General features: G+C 42.3%; 1 protein-coding gene across 30 annotated transcripts in view; it reads right to left on the bottom strand.

The window, feature by feature from the left end:
- The window catches only part of PPFIBP1 (PPFIA binding protein 1), a 169,354-nt gene extending 154,636 nt beyond the window's left edge, over positions 1 to 14,718 (bottom strand). For 25 of the 30 annotated variants that reach the window (XM_070620875.1, XM_070620877.1, XM_070620876.1 and 22 more), the window contains exons 1-2: positions 14,441 to 14,705; positions 2,786 to 2,865 (exon numbers count right to left, since the gene is read on the bottom strand). The gene's annotated coding sequence lies outside the window, so the exon portion shown is untranslated. Of the gene's footprint in view, positions 1 to 2,785; positions 2,866 to 14,440 lie in introns of all 30 variants that reach the window. The other 5 variants (XM_070620889.1, XM_070620894.1, XM_070620890.1 and 2 more) reach the window with 2 other exon arrangements.
- Between the last annotated feature and the right edge of the window lie 5,076 nt (positions 14,719 to 19,794).

Raw genomic sequence — 19,794 nt, 5'->3', positions numbered from 1 at the left:
GGCACTGCCACAGTTTGCTCAGCAAGCTACTGATCCCAGTTACTCAGCCACTTGGGAATCTATAGAAGCCCCTCTGCCTTCAGTAAGCTCATATCCACCCTGAGGGAAAGGAAATTAAAAACAAAACCCAGGGCCAGCCCCACTGGCCTAGTGGTTAAGTTCAGCACACTCTGCTTTGGCAGCCTGGGTTCGGTTCCTGAGTATGGACCTATACCACTCATCTGTCAGTAGCCATGCTGTGGCGGCAGCTCACATTCAAAAAGAGGAAGACTGGCAGCAGATCTAGCTCAGGGTAACTCTTGATCAGCAAAAAAATTTTTTAAAAAAACCACCCAAGGAGCCATGATCCAACACAAGCTTCACCCTTTCTCACCAACCTTCCCTGTTCACACACACACTCACACACACATACAGACGTGGAGGGTTTTCCATGGTACACAGTGGGTGCCCACAGCAGACTAAACACTTGAGGCCCGTTTATCTTCATTAGGAAACTCTACAGTGGTCTACTTTGGGATAAAATTTTAAACACTGATGACTCAGTATAGTGACTTCCAGAGGAGACAGGATCCATTTCAGTATAGACAAAGGAAAGTTGAAGATCCCAGGTGGAAAATAAAATCAATAGATTCGTCTACATAAAAATTTTAAACTTCTGTATCATTAGAAACAAAATTAAAAGACAAACCAAATAAAAACTTCAAAAAAAAAAACTATGTGAAAATATTTGTAATAACTATGAGAGAGGATTAGTAACAGTTAATAAACGAAAAACATAAACTAGACTTTATGACAAATGAGAAAAATACTAATACCCAACAGATAAAATGGGCAAAGTATATAAACAGTTTGTTAAACAGGAAATACAGCCAATAGTCATATAAACCTATTTGACCTCATTAATATCAAATAAAAAAAAAGAAAAACAAAATACCTTTTCTCCTAGAAAATTATCAAGTAAAATTAAAATGAGAATAGCACTCTGCTAATGGCAGCAAAAATTAGTAGAAACTTTTTGGCAACTGATAGTAATATCAATCAAAATATCCATACACATCCACACCCATGGTTCTACTTCTGGTCATCTATTGTAAAGATGGGAACGATCTGAAATGCAGAAAAATTCTGACTGCATAAAGACGCTCATCAAAAATTGAAAACAGGCTGTATGCTCTGCAATGGGATTAAATAAATCATGAAACACCCATAGATGGAATATTTTACAGTCCGATGAAATATTTACAGGTATTTTTGTAGTATGGGAAAATGCAAATAAAACAATACTAAGTAAAAAAAAGTGGGACACAAAATCATATCCTCAGAATATTTCAAATATAGAAAAAAATATATGAATGGAAACAAATGTAAGGAAACATACCAACAGTAGTTGTACCCTTGTGCGGTAGGATTACTGATGACTTTTTTTAACTGTCTTCTTTATGTTTTTTCTACTCAGATCTTCCATAGGGTGCATATACTACTTTTATAATTACAAAAAATTTACATAATCTCAACTGCAAATCCACAATAAACAATAGCTGGAAATCCAACAGTCCTCTAAGCCACTCCCACAAATACCAGAACACTGTGCAGAAAGCAGGTAAGGCAGTAAATAGGGGGAAAAGCAGCTTTGTTTTAAATGTAGAGCTAGAAAAACATTAGCCTTGTTGATGTGAAAACAAAAACTTCTCACATCCCACTTATCAAAATATATTTTGGACATTCACTTACGAAAACATTTTCCATCAGAGGATTTAAACCCACACACCAAACTTATCTTCACAGAACAAACTAGTTGAGCAAGCAGGAAGTTTACCAGGAACACCCTAAAAACTAATAATTGTTTTCACAGCTCCGACAAAACCACGCCAGCTCACGTTAGCACACCGTGTACTACACACGATCTCCAGTGAGTCTGTCACTTCTAAACAGGAGGGCATGAAATCCTTAGCATAAAGGCTTTTCCTCAGCAAGAACCACAGATGCTGCTGAAATTAAGCCTTTTGGGGTTCACTCTCTCAAAAGCTGATTTTGCAGTCTTTGAGATGGTTTTCTCAGAGGAACAGTTAACTATACCAAACTCTTTGCATTCACTATCTTGTTTCATCTTCACAACCCTACAAGGCAGGGTTTCTCAACCTCAGCACTACCGACATTGTGGGCCAGAAACTTCTTTGTTATGGCGGGGCTGTCTAGTGCATTGTAGGATGTTTAGCAGCATCCCTGGCCTCTACTTACTAAACATCACTCCTCCCTCCCCCGACAGCTGTGACACAAGAAAGGAGCCACACATCCACCCTTTCTACTTGAGTCTCCTTTGCATCCCTGTGGAGCCTCTTCTGGGCCTCAGTGCACAGCAGCCGGATGAACCACGATTCTCATCATACAAGCATTGACGGAGTCCCTACTGGGTAGCAGGCCTGGCAACAAGGCACGGTCATGGCCTTCAACAGTACACAGTCTATCTGAAGAAATACGACACAACCAGAGACAAGCCACTTGGAGTGTTAGCTTTGGAGAAAACTCTCGGTTTCCTCATCTGTGAAATGCAGATAATGCTAGTGCTGCCCTCATTAATCAACCGAGATGGTGTAACTAAAGTTCCTATCGTGAAGCGCAATTTCAAAAAACAACTAGAGACCAAATGTGTGACAATAAATAAACACAGGCATTGAAAGGATTACAGCATCTCAAAAATCACTGGGCTGGAAGGAACCTTCAAAAACAACCTGAACTCACCATCCACTTCTTTCTTGAACATTTAAAAATCCAGAGATTTACTTACCTGCTTCCAGCCGAGTTCGCGGGCTGAGCTCTGACTGAGGCTCTTAGCAAAGGCTCCCAGGTGAACTGCCTTAAGTGGGCCTGGAGGAAAGAGGAGGGTGTCAGCAAAGGTCAACAGACAAAGTAGAAAGGTTGAGAGGCCATAAGGCACCCAGGGGTGCAGAGCCTACTTCTGAGCACCTGGCAACAGGGAAGACAAGCACAGAGAAAGAGGTCAAGATCAGATGAGGCCACAAGGTGACACAGTAGTGACACTGGCCAGGAGAGACCTAAGAAATATTTCTCCTACAAAAGCAATCAAGGGCTACTGCAAAGCATACACCCAACTTCCATTATGAAGGTGGAGAACTTCATTTCTCAGACTAAAGGATCAGTATTCCAATTGCTTCACAGCCTTCCCTGAGAACAGGCAAATTCATGCTTTAAATTTACATAAGTGAAAGCGAAGGTTTTGCCAGAACAGAGTCAATCTTCCTCCCCATGTCCACAGGTCCTCCTGTTCTCTAGGGCACCAGCACAGCACAAGGAAACAAGAGCCCAGCGTAGCCAGATCTTCTCTTTGTTAAATCTGAACTTCAAGAGGTGAAACCTCCCAAACTTTAAGTACTGGCTTACATTTCTTACCATGCTGTCCAGGTCAAATCAAACCTGTCTCTCCAGAGTCTCCAACCCAGGGCCACCAGGATGAGGACTCTGCTGTAAGCCACAGTCCACTGGAGATCAAAGAAAGCTTTGGAGCAGGCAGGGTGGCCTCGTACCAAAGGTTTATTTGGAAGATTTGCCTGGTGATGAGGTGCAGAACATAGGGAAGAAACCCACTGCAGGGTCTATATCAGAGATGATGGGGATATGAACCAAGGCAATGGCAGAGGGAATGGAGAGTGATTCAAGAAATAGTTGAAAGGCAAAAAGGACAGTGCTGATGGCCCGGAGAGGGTCCCTAGGATACCAGACACAAACTCGACCCACTGCAAACTTTGATAATGAAGCTGAGACTTTAAGACCAGAGGGAAACTCAGGTTCAAAAGAGAGCTCCTTGACTTCCAAGAACCAGGGCCATCTTCATGGACTTGTGACCTGTGAAGTCACACAGAACCCCATGCTCACTAAGGCCCCACACTTGGTTTAATGCTCTGCTGTCATCATCTTGAGATTCTTAATAATTTTAACTTTGAACTTGTGTTTTGTAAATGAGGTCTGTTGGGACAAGGGAGCGTGCATGTGGGCAGAGGAGATCTGTTTAATACGTGTGACCACCATTCCTTGCCGCCCCATTCATACATAATGTTTGCAATGCCCCATGAGCACAGAATTTCGGTGCACTCCGAATGCATAGGACTTCAGCAAGACTCAAAGCGAGCTCAACGTAAGAGTGTTACAAATACAACTGAGTAAGCAGGTGGGTGGGTGCTGACAGCTCCAGGAGGCCATGCTTTCCATTTCAATCAGAATTTGCTTTGCACGCAGAAACAAGGCAATTTCTTTCTAAGAAACACAAACAACCAAGGAATCCTATCATATCCTCTCTTACTCCTGTTACTTCCCTATACTAGCCAATCACTTACGCTGAAAACGATGCCACAGAAGGAAAAGGAAAGATTGAGCAACCCACAGCTCTTTGTCCTTTCAGTCCTTCCTTATGCCAGTCCTTCCTTCTGTAAGCCAAAGATTATCAGAACGTGTGCAAATCAAGTTGTGAAATAGAAGTCGTGAGTTGGTTTTGCGCAGTGTTTCCTCTGTTCTGGTAAGAACACTGTGCATATGCATTTATAAACTACAAAATACAAAGTGTGTGATTTCAGTAATTCTGCATACATGTTACAAGATCTTCATTTGCAGCTAACGCTGGCACTGCACAATACAAAGATGAACAAAATCCCTGCCAAGAATTTTAATATTTAATTTTTCTTCACCTCAGATGACTCAAAAGTAAATAAACACCATGATGAATCAAGAGAGACACTTGGAGAAGAAAAGGAGAAGCTTTTTATGTTAGTACCTTTAATAGCACTTTTTCCTGCTTTTTGAACAAGGGGCTACACATTTTCATTTTACACTGGGCTCCACAAATAGGTAGCTGGCCCCACTGAGAACCACTGAACTCAAGGATATCATGCCTATCTAAACATGCGACACGCACTTGGATAAGTTTTTACTGACATCTTTCAAAGCAACCCCCAAAAGACCCACCTCTGGACTGACGGGAGGTGCTGATTTTGAGCACCTCGTCTTAATTTTCAGATCGCTTCAGTTCTTATCTTTCAATCCCCTTACGTCATTACAACAACGAATCTGCTGAAACACTGCAACCTAATGTCTTTTCAACTAAAGATCTTTTTGAAATAATTAAACTGAAGACTAAAGACCTTACGGGGAACAGCATGCAATGCAGAGGCCTCTCTGCTGGACAACTCCCGTCTGTAGAGTATCTCCTGGGGCTTTGATGGCTCGGTTTTAACCAAACCCAGACTGTGGTTCCAGAACCAGGCTGTTTCTCACCACTCAAAGCGCTCAGGTTTCCCCCGGGAAGCTGTTCTGTGAACCATTAAGTCTGGTTGTCTAAAAATTCCCCCTTCAAAGACAGTCAAGTTTTCCTTTGTCTCATTTCATTCTCTTCTTCTTTTTTATACCACTACTTTCCACTTCAATAAATTAATTTCCTGCCTGGAGACACATCCTGGCAAATGTGTCAGCTTGTATTGTTTAGTTGAGAGACTTCTGTCATTCTTTCAAATTTTTTCTCTGTACCAATAATCCCGCAAGCCAGCCTCTCAGGAGCCTGAGTTACTTGTCTATGAATTTCCTTTCACTGCTTCCTATTAGACTGAAAACTCGCAGACTGCCTGAGGTGAACTTACTCAACTCTTATCGCTTCAATCTTCGACTTCTTTTCATTTCCCCCATCCTTCCTTCCATGCCGTCTGAAGAAGGGTTCTTAGGGATTCCAGGCTAACCTGCCACCCTCCACCTGATTTTTGCAACTATCCCTTATTTCTCCCCCAGACTTTGCACTCATTCCCACCTCTCTTTTGCTTCTTTCACGTCACCCTCTCTACCTGTACCTTCCCCAAACCCGAGCTATCACAGCATGTCTCTCCTTGTTCAATTCCTTGAAAGGCTGGGCCGACCGGGTCACCCGTGGTTCATCATCTCCCATGTATTCCTCGATTTTTTGCATTCTGGATTCCATCTCTATTGTGCTCCTGAAACCACTCCCTCCAAGTTCACGAATGACCTGGCGGCTGGACCAGCGGCAGTTTCTCAGACTCATCCTTGTAACAGACTCATGCTGCACTGGATGGCATGGACAGTCCACTTGCGTTGGGTGTGCTTCCTCCCTTGACTGCCACCGTCCTCCACTTCCCTGGTCCTTCCTCCTCTACCTCCTTTAATAACTGTTCTTTGGCCTGATTGTGTCTAAACGTCAGAGTTCCCTGAAGGCTGTGTACTTGCTTCTCTTTTTATTCTACGTTCTCTTCTTTGGCAAGTTCATCTACACTCACTCTTTATGTAACAGCCCTATGGAGAAGATCCATCAATTTAGGGTTTTGCCTCAACTCCAAACCTAAATTTCAAATTCTTGCTTAACATCTGCATGTGGATAAAATCAACTAACAGTTCTTCATAGCTTTTAAATGCCAAGTACAGAACTAAGCCAGAGGCAGTAATATGAAGTGGTTGAGGATACTGACCCTGGAGGCTGTATCCACCTGCGTTTAAAACCTGAGTACAACACACAATCTGTGTGACCTGAGGAAATTCACTTAGCCTCTCTGTGCCTCAGATTCCTCACCTGTAATATAGGAATAATAACAGTATCTTTTCTTAGGGTTGATGTAGGGATTAAATCTAAGTTAAAATATGTAAGGTGCTTAGAACAATGCTTGGTACACACCATATGCTATGTAAGCCTTGGCTATTATTATTGTTGTGGTTATTCTCCTAAAAACCTAATACCCCTACTAATATCCAACAGACTATTTCCAGAGTCATCTTTATAAAATAACAGTCCTCATATCCCTCTCCACCTTACACCAAAAAACTCATTTTAAAGCATAATCTTGTCACTCTCTTTAAAACCGTCTAAGATCTAGCTCCAGTATAGCTCACCTCTCTTAACAATATAGATCTTTGCATCTTATCTTGCTCTAAAACTAACCTCACTATATTCCACACTTTCCTCCAAACCCAAGTGTGCTCATTTCCCCCCACAGTGCCTCCTCAAAATCTCATCCTCATCCTTCAAGGCCCATTCAAATCGCACCTCCTCTATGGGACCCCACTCCCCCCAATCCTTTGCTCGAGTGACTAGTCTAATTCATAGCATGATCTTCCCCCGCCTACCTCCAAAAGGCCCAACAAATTGATTTTTTAAATTTTAATACTTTTTATATTTCAAGAATGCATGAGCGTTGTAAAATAGACATTAATATGCTGTAAAAACAAAACTAAAGCCCTCTGCATCTTCCCTGCCATCGTAATCCCATCCCCTCAAATCAGCCCATTTAGCAATTTTTCACACATTGACAAATATAAACTAAACATGTGTACTTGGTTGCTTTTTTTGGTAAAATATATATTATAGACATTCGTATAAGTCAGTATATTTTTTTCAACTTTAACAGCTGAACAGCATTCTAAATCTGTCTTATATTATGGTTATGTGTAAGAAAGGTCATTCCCTTTCTGCCTCCATCTCCTGTAGATGAATATTCTTAAGGGTATAAGACCATGTTTTGTCTGTCTTTATAGCTCCAAGAGGACCCTGTACCAAGGCCAAGAACTGATAGCAAATGTTCAGTGAAATAATAACAACAATATCTGTCATTAATCCAGTGCTCATTGTGTGCCAGAAAAACAACTGTTAGTGCGTCATATATATTATCATATTTAATCCCCATAACCACTCAATTATTCCCATTTCACAGAAGATGAAATCACATAGCTAGAATCACAAGGGATTCTAATCTACATTTATCTGACTCTGGAGTCCACTCCCTGCATCCCTATGCTACAGCTTATAAAATTTTCACAAGGACATCCTTTGCCTTTTCAACCAAAGCTGGAGAGCAGAAGAGCTCTAAATATTCTGGTTTAGGCAGGTGGGACTGAGCATAAGAGACGGGCGTTGAAATGAATGGCGAGGAGATGGAGGCAAGCGGCTATAGCTGTAAAGCTAATCTACCGTTCGGGGATTCAATCCGTGTTCAGTGAGAACCTACTCAAGTTGAACGACTTGCCTCCCCCTCTTGAGTCTCCCCACCACACTCTTCTTCAGAAACAGCTGCCACCATTTGTTGAAAATCTATGTGCCAAATGTGCCATTATTATTTCTATTAATAATTTCTGATTATTTCTAATACTGACAAAAATCCTATGAGACAAATTTCAGTACCACCATCTTACACGTGGAAAAAACTGAGACCCAGAGAAGTTAAATTACTTGCCAATATCAGACTGTAATAAATAGCAAAGCCAGGATTCAAGATGAGGGTCTGTAGGGCTCCAAAGTCCGACCCCTATTTTTGTCACACAAAATGCTTTTAATTCTTAGAGAAAAGATGAACTATGACTTTTTAGAATTTAAACTCACTTAAGATCACATTTGGCTGCAACTAACTGACCCAACTTCTGTGGTAACCGAATGGAGATTTTTTTCTCATAAGAACTCAAGAGATGGGCAGAAGTCTGGGATAGCAGTTCCAGAATGCCATCTGCTTACCCCTCAAGGGTCTTGTCTTTGGTCACAAGATGGCTTCTCTGCTTAGAAAATACTTTTAGGGAGGAAGAAGTACAAAGAGCAAAGGTCTAACAGGCAAGCTCAGAGGCTGTCCCCTCATAGGAGCTTTGTGGGGAGCCCCACCCAGCTACTTACACCTCATTGGCCAGGACTATGTCACTTAGACAGCGCCCCCCCCCCCAGCTGCAAAGGATTCTGGGAAATCAAGTTGGTTTTTTTTTTTTAACTGGCCATGGTAGCAAATTAAACAAAATGGGTTCAGCTGTAGGCAACAAGTGAATGGGATGGATATTGACTGGGCATCCAGCTGTGTCTGCCCTACAGGGTGATGAAGAGTGTATGTCATCCTAGAGAATCAAGGTACCCTAAGGAGAGAAAAGCAACAGAAGAACCTTAAATCTGTGTTTCAAAGCCCTCTTGGTTGTGCAAAGTCACACACTGATAGGATGAAGGCTGGAAGAATATGAAAGTTTTACAAAAGCATCCAAGCAGCTGATCCAGAGGAAAAACACTGAGACCCAGGTGACTTCACACAAATCATCCTGGCAGACTCACAGGTTCAACCAGAGCGTTTCCTCCGAGTCCTCACTTTTTCCCTTCCTCCCACTCACTCACTTCCCAGAGTTAATTTAGATGAGAACCTACAGGCTCATTTGACTCTTCTATCATTCACAAGAAAAAGTAGAGCATGTTCAAATTCTGAAGCAAACAAAATAAAATTCTCTACTATGTGTTGTCAGGAGAAGCAGCATCTTTAGAAAAAGATAATGGTTACAGAACATTATTTATGCAACTGCAGACACACTGTCAAGTTATTATATTAAGAAAACAGGCAATAGAGTTTTAGCCTTGTTTTCACTTTCTTCCAAATAAATTCAATAAACATTCCTCATAAAACTCTGTGGTGGTGAGATGACATTTGTGCAACGTACTATAGATGGAGAGAAGAATGACAAAGAGCCAGCAAAAAAGGACTTCTGTGAGCTAGATCCTAGGCACAGAAATACAAGATAACACAGGCATCTTGAGTGATATAGTAGAGTATTACATTCATAGCATGGAAGAATTAAGACACTTCCCAATGGGCCTACCTACTTCTTCCCAAGACTTACCTTGCTTGCCTAAAGAATTTGGCCACTTATTTATGAATGGGGATGGACCTGCCACTGAAAACATCTTTACTCTCTCTCTCTCTCACGAGGTAAAATTAAGTTTGCCCTTGTTAACAAACACACACACTAGGAATCAGCACACCTGCCACCTTGAATTTGTGTCTGTTTTTATGTCAAATGCTTGATTTCCCTAAATTAAAGGAAAGGTAAAAATAACTAGCCTTACTCTGGAGTTCAGAGGGTGTCCATAAAATCTACAGCCTCTCCCAAACATTATAACACTTGATCTTCTTCCTACATGATCCTCATTTAAGACATGAGCCTTTGCCAGAATGACGGATACTCAATGCAATTCGAGTTTGTACAATTCCCGCAGTCATGGACATTTTTAGGTGCACCACTGCACAGAAACCACTAAATGATCTTTCTATTCTGAACTCACTACACTTGCCAACAAAAACAAGGATGCGCATGTGGGCCAGTCAAAATGTGAGTCACAGCAAGTTCTAGGCAGACACATAACCAAAGTCCAATCACAATCTGACAACACACCCACCTGGACCACTCGGAGTCCAAACCCACATTTCAGAAATAGAAGCTCTTCAACGGGTGCAGACCGGTACACGTTTCACTCAGACCCTCCTCTCCCGTCAAACCTGCCTAAGAAGTGTGCAAACTTAAAATGCCTGGAAGGACCCATTTTTTAAACTAAAATCCAGTTGTTTGGTGTTTCAGATCCTTCAAAGTGTAAAAAATATTGAGGTAAAAGAAGCTCTCATCGAGGTTGCGGAGAAAAAGGAACCCTCATACACTGCTGGTGGGAATGCAAACTGGTGCAGCCACTATGGAAAACAGTATGGAGATTCCTCAAAAAATTAAAAATAGAACTACCATACGATCCAGCCATCCCACTACTGGGTATTTATCCAAAGAGCTTGAAGTCAGCAATCCCAAAAGTCCTATGCACCCCAATGTTTATTGCAGCACTCTTTACAATAGCCAAGACGTGGAAGCAACCTAAGTGTCCAGCAACAGACGAATGGATAAAGAAGATGTGGTACATATATACAATGGAATACTACTCAGCTGCAAAACAGAACAAAATCATTCCATTTGCAATAACATGGATGGACCTTGAGAGAATTATGTTAAGTGAAATAAGCCAGCAAGAGAAAGATAATCTGTGTATGACTCCACTCATATGAGGAATTTAAAACTATGGACCAAGAACAGTTTAGTGGATACCAGGGGAAAGGTGGGGTGGGGGGTGGGCACAAAGGGTGAAGTGGTGCACCTACAACATGACTGACAAACATTAATGTACAACTGAAATTTCACAAGATTGTAACCTATCAATAACTCAATAAAAAAAAAAAAAGAAGCTCTCATCGCTTGGCTTTTTTGAAACATTGTCAACTAACGGCAACCCGGCATCAATAATTACCATATTCAAAATAAAGAGTGTAAAAGAAATGGAAGTGTTTTTGTATTTTGTAGGGTGGGTTAGTTCAGTTTAGTTTTTTTTAAGGCACTAGCTCCACTTAATAAAGCCTCAGTCTTTGTGGTGGTGACATATGTGACAAAGCTGTAGGTTTTCTGACTAGGAAAAAGGTTTTGACATGGACTGTGATGATTTCGAGAAAAAATGACACACTACACTACAGACACAAGGAACTGCATAAGCCCAAAGCAGTTTTTGGGTGGTGTCAATTTTTGGACAGTTTGATGGCAGATCTAATTGTGAAATTATTAACCTTTAGTTGAAAGGAAATGCTGGCCAGAAGATAGACACTTTGCTCCCTTTATCCCCAAACAACACCCAGTGTCACTAACCTTAACAGCTTTGAATTTCACAGTTAAATCCATCTGTTCAACCATGATTAAAAATAATCATCATCATGGCTCCCTGAAAAATTTCACAATTGGCTGCTCAATTGTGATTTTTTCCCCTTAATTTCAGTACTAATATGACTTTCTAGGGAAATCTATGGGAATAAAAAAGTCATTATTGTGCAATATCTGTTGCCTATGTTTTTACCTGGAAGCAATGTTTCTTTAATAAAGAACCAAGACACAGACCCAAATGTGAATGGATATTCACTCATTCATCCTCTCATTCATTCATTGTTTTGAAAAGGTAATTCAAAACCAGGTCAGAAACATGTAATAATATCTTTGGAATGATAGAATGATGAATGAGGTCTTCTTTCCATTAAAAGTTTGAAAAATACGCTATTTGAGATAGAGGTACTTTTAAAAATCGGAGATGAAAAACTCAAAAAGTTTAATAATTTTAATATAACAAATTATCAAGATACTCTAAATTAACTACAAAAATTAAATATTTCATGAATATGAAAGACAGGTTTTAAAAATAAGTCAGCCAGTCAATAACTGAGGGAAAAATGACCTTGTTCTGATTTATCTCATGCTGCCACAGTGAGTGATAAAAAAACAACATAACCAAAACAGAGTTAATGAACTCTCCCTCGCTGAACTGTTTCCCAAAAATGTCTATGATGCCCTTGGAATGAGGCACTATTGATCTGAACTACATTGTGCCCTGGATCTCAAGTCAACATTTGTCCACAAAGGCCAGATTATCCTATTTTTTAAAGCAGCTGTTGGAACTATGATAGTTGCTGGTCAAAGAGAATTTAACCAAAACCTGATCCCACCTTTCTCAATAACTCAAAGGTCTTTCAAGTGTTATCCTTTAAAAGTACGACGTTTTACTATACCACATCTGCCTCATAATCACGGACCAAGAAAGGGGAATATTGGTTAAAACTAAGTATGCAAAATTACTGTTTTACTCAAACTATGAATAATATTTAAAGCTTTGGCACATTCGAGTCCCTAAGCCAGGACTAGTCTCTTGGAAAGAAAGTGTAAATCAGAATTTGGCACACCAGGATAACATCCCAAAGATACTCTTGACTTGACTGGTTATTACAAACTGCAGTTCGAACACTCCATTGGCCAAGGATCCCATGCGCTCACATCAGCCCACAGGAATTCCACATCATCTTCTCCTTCCCACTGAAAAAGTACACTGGAAAACAGTGTTTGACGTACTTCCTATAGAACATAAATAGAAAAGATTTGTCCACCATTCTTTCAGAGCCATTAGGCAACGTCTGTTTCTTAGTTCAAAATACAAACCAAAATTAAAATGGTCTGGCTTTCCCGTACAGCACACCTTCTCTTTGCAAAAAACCTGCTCTTTATCCACCCTGTGCTATTTCATTCTTTTAGGAACTAAGAACAATACAGACCCAGGTGTTTCATAAACAACAGCAAAACAAACTACTTCTTTCCAGCCCTGAAACCTAACTGTCAGCTAGCTAGAAAGATGGAGAACCCCACTTATAAAGTCCTGTATCTTCGCAATTCCCGACTTTGGTTTCTTAGATGCAATGTTGTGGCTTCTTTCTTTCCTCTCCTCATCTCCTGGAAATGCCCTTTCACTCAGACACCTGGGATGCAGCTTTGACTCACAATGAAGTCCTCGCCCGCCCGTTTCCTCCTGACCTGGAACAGAAGGATACTCACTGCTGAGGAACAGTGGTGAAAGAACAGGGAACTTGACTCAGGAATCTCAACCCTACATTTTTTTTTCTTCTTCAAAAGAAAGAGCCTTACACACTGATAAGTGAGGGTTCTGAATCAGTTTATGGAGGTAATTTTTTTCTCCAGAAAGTCAATCACACCCAGTTAGTGACCTGGGCACACAAAATCTCACAGCAAGCAAAAGAAAGGATTTGAAACAGGAAACAAATAAAAATCAGAATTCTATATTTCTACTTCTGAAAATATTTTTTCTCCCAACAAGCAATTGCTTCCCTAAATACCAAAATTGAATGCTAAATCAAGTCCTCTTTCTATTGCTTTCTGTACTTTTTTATTGAAAGGAAAGATCTGTTTTGGTCCCACATGTTGAAAAATTCACGTTCCTATAATTAAGAGTTTGTGTGCCTCGCCTTCTGGCCACATTGCCCTGTTAAAACTCCCTTCTCGAAAAATGACCCCTGAAATCACAACTACCAGCCCCCATCCTTTCCTCAGGCAGCCACGGAAAACAGATCTGAAGATTCTCAGCTGCCTTCCTAACCCCTCCAGATCACAAAGTTGGCACTCAATTAAAATGTTAAGAGTGAAAAAGAGTTGGAGTTTTAGAAGTGTGCCCCCAAGAGACCGATTCTCCCACAAGCTCATAATTAATACACTCCAAGTGAATTTCTCATATCCTGACTGGACCGTATAAAAGGATTTATGATGTTCATATATAAAAATATATATAAGAATGTATAAGAATCACAATAATCGTCTTTCATTTAAATCAATATTAATAGGTCACAGGGGAACGAAAAAATACAAAACTTTTGTTCTCTCTCAAAGAGCATAATTTTTGAGTCGACATTTCATAAACTTTTTGTGACATTTTAAAATAACTCCCCACCCCTAGCCACCCACACACACACATACACACACCCCACACGCTTCTTTGACTGGGGAGTTCTCAAGCACTATTAGGAGACCAAGGTGCAGGGATCTAAGGACTCAGACAAGAGCTTACACGTCCAAGTCTGGAGGTATTTTTCACATACGAGCTAGTCGGGCGCCCCGGGAGTAAGCTCTACCCCCCTTCAAAAAAAAAAAGTGCCCGTTCCCACTGGGAAACAGGAGTGAGTTGCAAAAGGAAATCGACCCGGGGAAGAGGAGGAGCAGCTGCAACACCCAGAGGCAACCACACAACGGTGCCACTTCCCTCTGGTCTCCGAGTGCAGCCGAACGCCCTTACCTGGGGGGTGGAGAGCCGCCGGCACTACTTCCAGAAGTTCTGGTTCACCTTCCCTCGGAGTTCAAAGCCCCAGCACTCGGGCCCCGCCGCAGGCTCGCCAACCCCAATCCTTTCCAGTCCCGCTCCCGCCTTCCCCACCCTGTCGGCCCTACACCATGTCAGGAATCCGGGCAGGCACCGAGCTGGGAGCTGACATCACTCCCAGTTCCAGGTACCTCCCCCTCCCACTGCCGCCTTCTCTCCTCCCTCCCTGCAGGAATTAGCCAAAGAGCGTTCGCAAGGGGGTGGGGTCGGCCGCGCCCGGGCTCCAGCTGATTGGGCCCGGGGAAAGTCACTCAGAGGAGTCAACTAATTTTATACATTCCTCGCTGAGCGAGACTGGGGCTGGAAGTGGCTGTTGATAGGAAAAAAAATGCTGCCTTTCCTGCTATCTCTAAGGAAAAGGAGATAATAGGATGGGGGGAAACCTTGCGGGTCGTGTTGTCAACTTCTCTTGGCATATTTACTGTGTCCCAGATCAGAAACGAAACAAACCCACCCGGGCCCCCTTTTTAAGGAAAAACAATTGCCTCTGTATCACGCACAAGTACGGGTCTGCCGGCGCGTGGAGCGAAAAATGGCTAGCTTGAAGACGCACGAATAAAGGAAAACGCCAGCTCGCTCTTCTACCCTTTTATCTTGGGACTGCTGAGTGTTCCCTTAGAGGAGGAATTTAGAACTTCAAAAGCACTTGGAAAGATTTGGAAGAGAATCCCAAAAACGGCGACTCAGCAATGAATTGTTAACTGGTGGCATTATCAACCATGTGGCTGCTTTTGCTTTTAGCGATGAAAATCACACCGAGTTTCCAGGCAAATAAAATTGAACCTCTGAAGTAAGAAAATTTACTATTTACCTTTCTAAAGACCTGAAGTCTGCTGTTTTCATGCACAACTGAAAAGGGGGGGAATCTCACAATTGAGTTCAACGAGCCACATGAGAATAATTACTGTTGAACAGAACCAATTGCAGAGGCTGAGCTATCAATTAAGAATTAACTAACATTTAAGCTTGACAGATATCATGCTGTATAATCCCCTTGGCTAACAGAGCAGAATGATTCTCGGGAGATGGTCCTTTTAGTAAGCCTAGGATCTGATCTAAGGCAGGACTGAATGGTTGAAAAGTGGCTCTATTCTTATGAGATGTAGGTAGCCTATGATCCATCATCTTCTGGAAGGACAATGAATTCATTATTGGCTCTCTGATGGTTTTTATTGTCTGGTTTTTGTTGTTGTTTTTGAGGAAGATTAGCCCTGAGCTAACATCTGCCATCAATCTTCCTCTTTTTTTGCTGAGGAAGATTAGCCCTGGGCTGACATCTGTGCCCATCTTCCTCTGTTTTGTATGTGAGATGCCTGCCACAGCATGGCTTGATAAGCAGTGCATAGGTCCACGCCCAGCATCTGAACTGGCAAACCGGGAACCAGCAAAGCAGAAGGCAGTGAACCTAACCACTACGCCACCTGGCCCACCCCTATTTGTCTGTTTTTTGATTGATGACAACATGTCATAACATTTTACCCTTCTGCCCAAAACTGTCGAAGGATGCATAGAGCCCAACACTGTGTCTCATTTAATCCTCACAACCATCCTGTAAAGCGAGTGTCATTAGCCCCATTTAACATAAGGAATCGAAGGCTCGGCAAGATTGTGTAAGTAAATTGCTCCAGAACACCCAGAACTGGGGTTGAAACCGAGATCCACGTGACTCCAAAGCCATTTTTTCTTCCTGTAAAGCAGTGATTGCCCACGATCCACACCCGTTCAAACACTATAGTGCTAAAAAAAATCCACAGACCCAGGCCACTGCTCTCACAGACCCACTTTATATTATTACCATCGTCTTATTTGTCAGACGTACGCTATTCCAAGCTCCTAACTTGTATTTCTGACTCCATTTTTCCCCAGCTCTCAGTCTTTCTATGGACCGCGACCAGATGAGTTTTTTAAAACACTGTTTGATATTGCCGTCAACATCTTCTCCTCTAAATTGCTCCCCGCCCCCCACTTTCCCTGCAATTCTTAGCTATTTAAAACTCTCCCTAATCTGGCCTCTATTTACCTTTCCCACCTTATCTTCCACTTCGCTCCTGGGAAACCCTCTGCTAGAGTCAAACTCCTCTACCTGGAAATCCCTGCTTGAGTCTCCCCTTCTAGCCTACCTGTAATCCCCACTCTTCTGTGTGTTGCCCCCCTTTCTCTCAAAGCCTAATTAAAGTCCTTGTCCTCACTGTGTGCTACAGTGGACAGAAAAAGGGCTGGAGGTCCATAGCCTAGTTCTGCCACTTAACTTGCTGCATAACTTTGGCCAAGCCACTGAAACATATGTCAGAAACTTAATTACCTCTTCTGTCAAATGGGGCTGATAATACTCACATCAAAGGTTATTGTAAGCATTATTGAGACTGTACAGATGTGTAGACCTATGATTATATGTGTCCAGTTGTATACATTTCCTGTCTTCCCAAACCCTGAAGAGCAAGCTCTATGCTTAATACCTTTTTGTATTCTTTATACCCAATTCAAGGAAAAAACAATAAAAATACAGGACTACAGAAAATAGATCATCGTATCACCTCTAACCCCCTCCCTTTCTTCAATGCACCCTACTCCCAAATAGTCTCACAACCACAAACCATAACTACTTCTTTTTTTCTCCCTCTCTCTCTATCTTTTTATACTTTGACCAGAGTCCTTCCTTTTCCCACGCTCCCACCATTCATGCAACAACCCTTAACCCTCTCAGATATTCTCTGCACCAGCCACTTAACCTGCCTCTTAGCCGTTCATCCTTTCCTCTCCCTCAGTCAGGGACACACTGTCTGTCGTGCCTGTTGCCTGCCTTGCTCCCTAAGAGCCTTCAAACGGTGACTGCATGGCTACCATCATTCTTCCAGCCCCAGTCATAGAATGGCTGCATCCAGCCTCGCAGTCTACAACCGGCAGCAGACGGGGGAGGGAATGTCCCACCCCCACAGGGATGGCAGGATAGAATAACAGGAAGTTTCCTCCCATCCCCTCTGCAGCTGGAGTGATAACAGCTGCCATCAGAGTCCAGAAAACAAAAGACTCAAAAGGAAAGCTGAAAACAGGCCACGGCTGGGTCAGCAGTGTTCAAACCAGGGGTTCCAGAGTCGGGGAGAAGGAACCAGGGGGCAAAACTTCAGCCTCCTTCTCCCCAGCCCGGCCCTCCCTTCCCCTTCATCAGAGTTACAATCCCTCTCTGTTCTACGTTTAGGCTCCACCACAATACTTCATTTTCAAAAGAGGGTCTAACATTTAAATACATTGAAACCACTGGCCTCTAGGTATTTTGGGGAAGCTCAAAGGATCAGGACAATGCATAACAAGTGAAATAGGATGCCGGATGAGCAGATAGCCAGAGTTTACTCACTACCCTGGATTCTAGCTGGCTTAATGGAAACGTTTGTTTACGACTCCTGTGGTTTCAATACTTATTAGCTCTGTAGTTCTAGATATCTATTTTCTGCCTAGTTATTCATATGATCACCCTTACCTTTCTACGTATGGATTTTGCTGAATACTATGACTATGGGTTGGGAGTGGGGAAGAGGATACTGCGAAAGCAGGAGAGAATAAGAAAAGTAACTTGAAATGGACCCTAAAGGTGATGTGATGCAACCACCTGTTGGAGGCAAGAACCCCTTCTACAGCATTCCTGACAAGGAGGCTTCTAGTCCCTGCTTGAATTTATCTGGCAGCAAGGAGCACACGAGCTAGCAGAGCAGCCCACCACTAAAGACCTTTCTCCTAGAGAGCCAGATCCTGCTTCTCTGACTCTTCTCCCAAAGACTCTGTCTTTGTCTCACTTAATTCTCACAACCATCCTGTAAGGTGAGGGTTCTCAGCCCCATTTTAACATTAAGAATCAAAGGCTCAGCAAGGTTACATAAGTAAATTGCTCTGGAACACCCAGCACTGGGAGTGAAACCAAGGTCTCTGACTCCAAGCCATTTTTTCTTTATACATCTAAAACTTTGTCCACAATCTAGTCTCTTTCAGTTCCACCCTCTGGAGTAACAGGGAGCAGGTTAACTCTTTTTGTTACCCGGTCCCCAAGCCGGTGAAGGCACGAGGACTCTTCCCATACTTAGTTTGTTTAGATGCAGATGCCAGGAGAAGTTTACCCAACTCATCAGGCATGTCATTTGCCTGTCTGGTCTTTCTAGGCTTCCAGCTGCAGCTCTCTACAGCCCAGTCCTGCTCGCCGTTGACTCCCTTCAAAACACTTGACCATCTCTCCTTTGCCAAGGAACAAAACCCAAACTCTGTTGACTGGCGTCTAAAGGCCCTTATATCCTGACCCCCAACTTACCTTTCTGAACTTATTGTCCACTCTGCTTAATCCTTCCACAGTGCACAAATGGAATGACTTTGCACCCATATTCCCTAGAAGTGTTTCCTTAGTTGAGGATGATTTTTGCCCGTTTCTAAAATCTACCTCACAGTGTTCTTGCAAGGATCTGATGAGATGTCATACGCAAGATGACAGAGCATATCGCCTGACACATAATTAGTTATCAATAAACATATTTTCCTTTTTCTTACTACACAAAACAAATGTATTATTATTTTTATATACAGCTTATATGCCTTACTGACAGAAAGTTCCTTACAGTCCTTGAAAGCAAGATGCCAATTTGTTTCATTTTTACGTCCTTTATGGACTCTAGAACCGTGCTTTGTCCTATAGACATTCAATAAAAATTCACTGAATGAATGAATGCTGTCTTTTGCTTAAAACTTCTCACCTGCTATGGGCTAGGCCTTTAGAAGTTCAGGAATAACTCAACCAGAATGGGTTTTTTTGTTTGTTTTTTGAGGAAGATTAGCCCTGACCTAGCATCCATGACCAATCCTCCTCTTTTTTTGCTGAGAAAAACTGGCCCTGAGCTAACTTCCGTGCTCATCTTCCTCTACTTTATATGTGGGACGCCTGCCTCAGCATGGCTTGCCAAGCGGTGCCATGTCCGCACCCAGAATCCGAACCAGCGAACCCCGGGCCGCGGAGGAAGAACGTGTGAACTTAACTGGTGCACCACCAGGCCTGCCCCCAGAATGGTTTTAAAGGATCTGGGTGCTTCAGATTTTTCTCATCCCAGACATGTTGCAAAACACAGAGTGGGTTGAACACATGGTATGAATCATGAACCCAAATTCAAATGAAACAAACTTAGCTGTAGAATTCCTTCTAAAGGAAATTGCTGCTTACTCTGCCTGAGTCTAAGCATGGCAGTGGTGATAACCCAGACAGCATTTTAATATCCTTTAGCTGGATACTAAGCCACTAT

This window comes from Equus przewalskii, chromosome 5, assembly GCF_037783145.1.
Source record: "Equus przewalskii isolate Varuska chromosome 5, EquPr2, whole genome shotgun sequence".
In the NCBI taxonomy this organism is placed as follows: Eukaryota; Metazoa; Chordata; class Mammalia; order Perissodactyla; family Equidae; genus Equus; species Equus przewalskii.
This window is presented reverse-complemented; position numbering and strand designations above follow the sequence as displayed.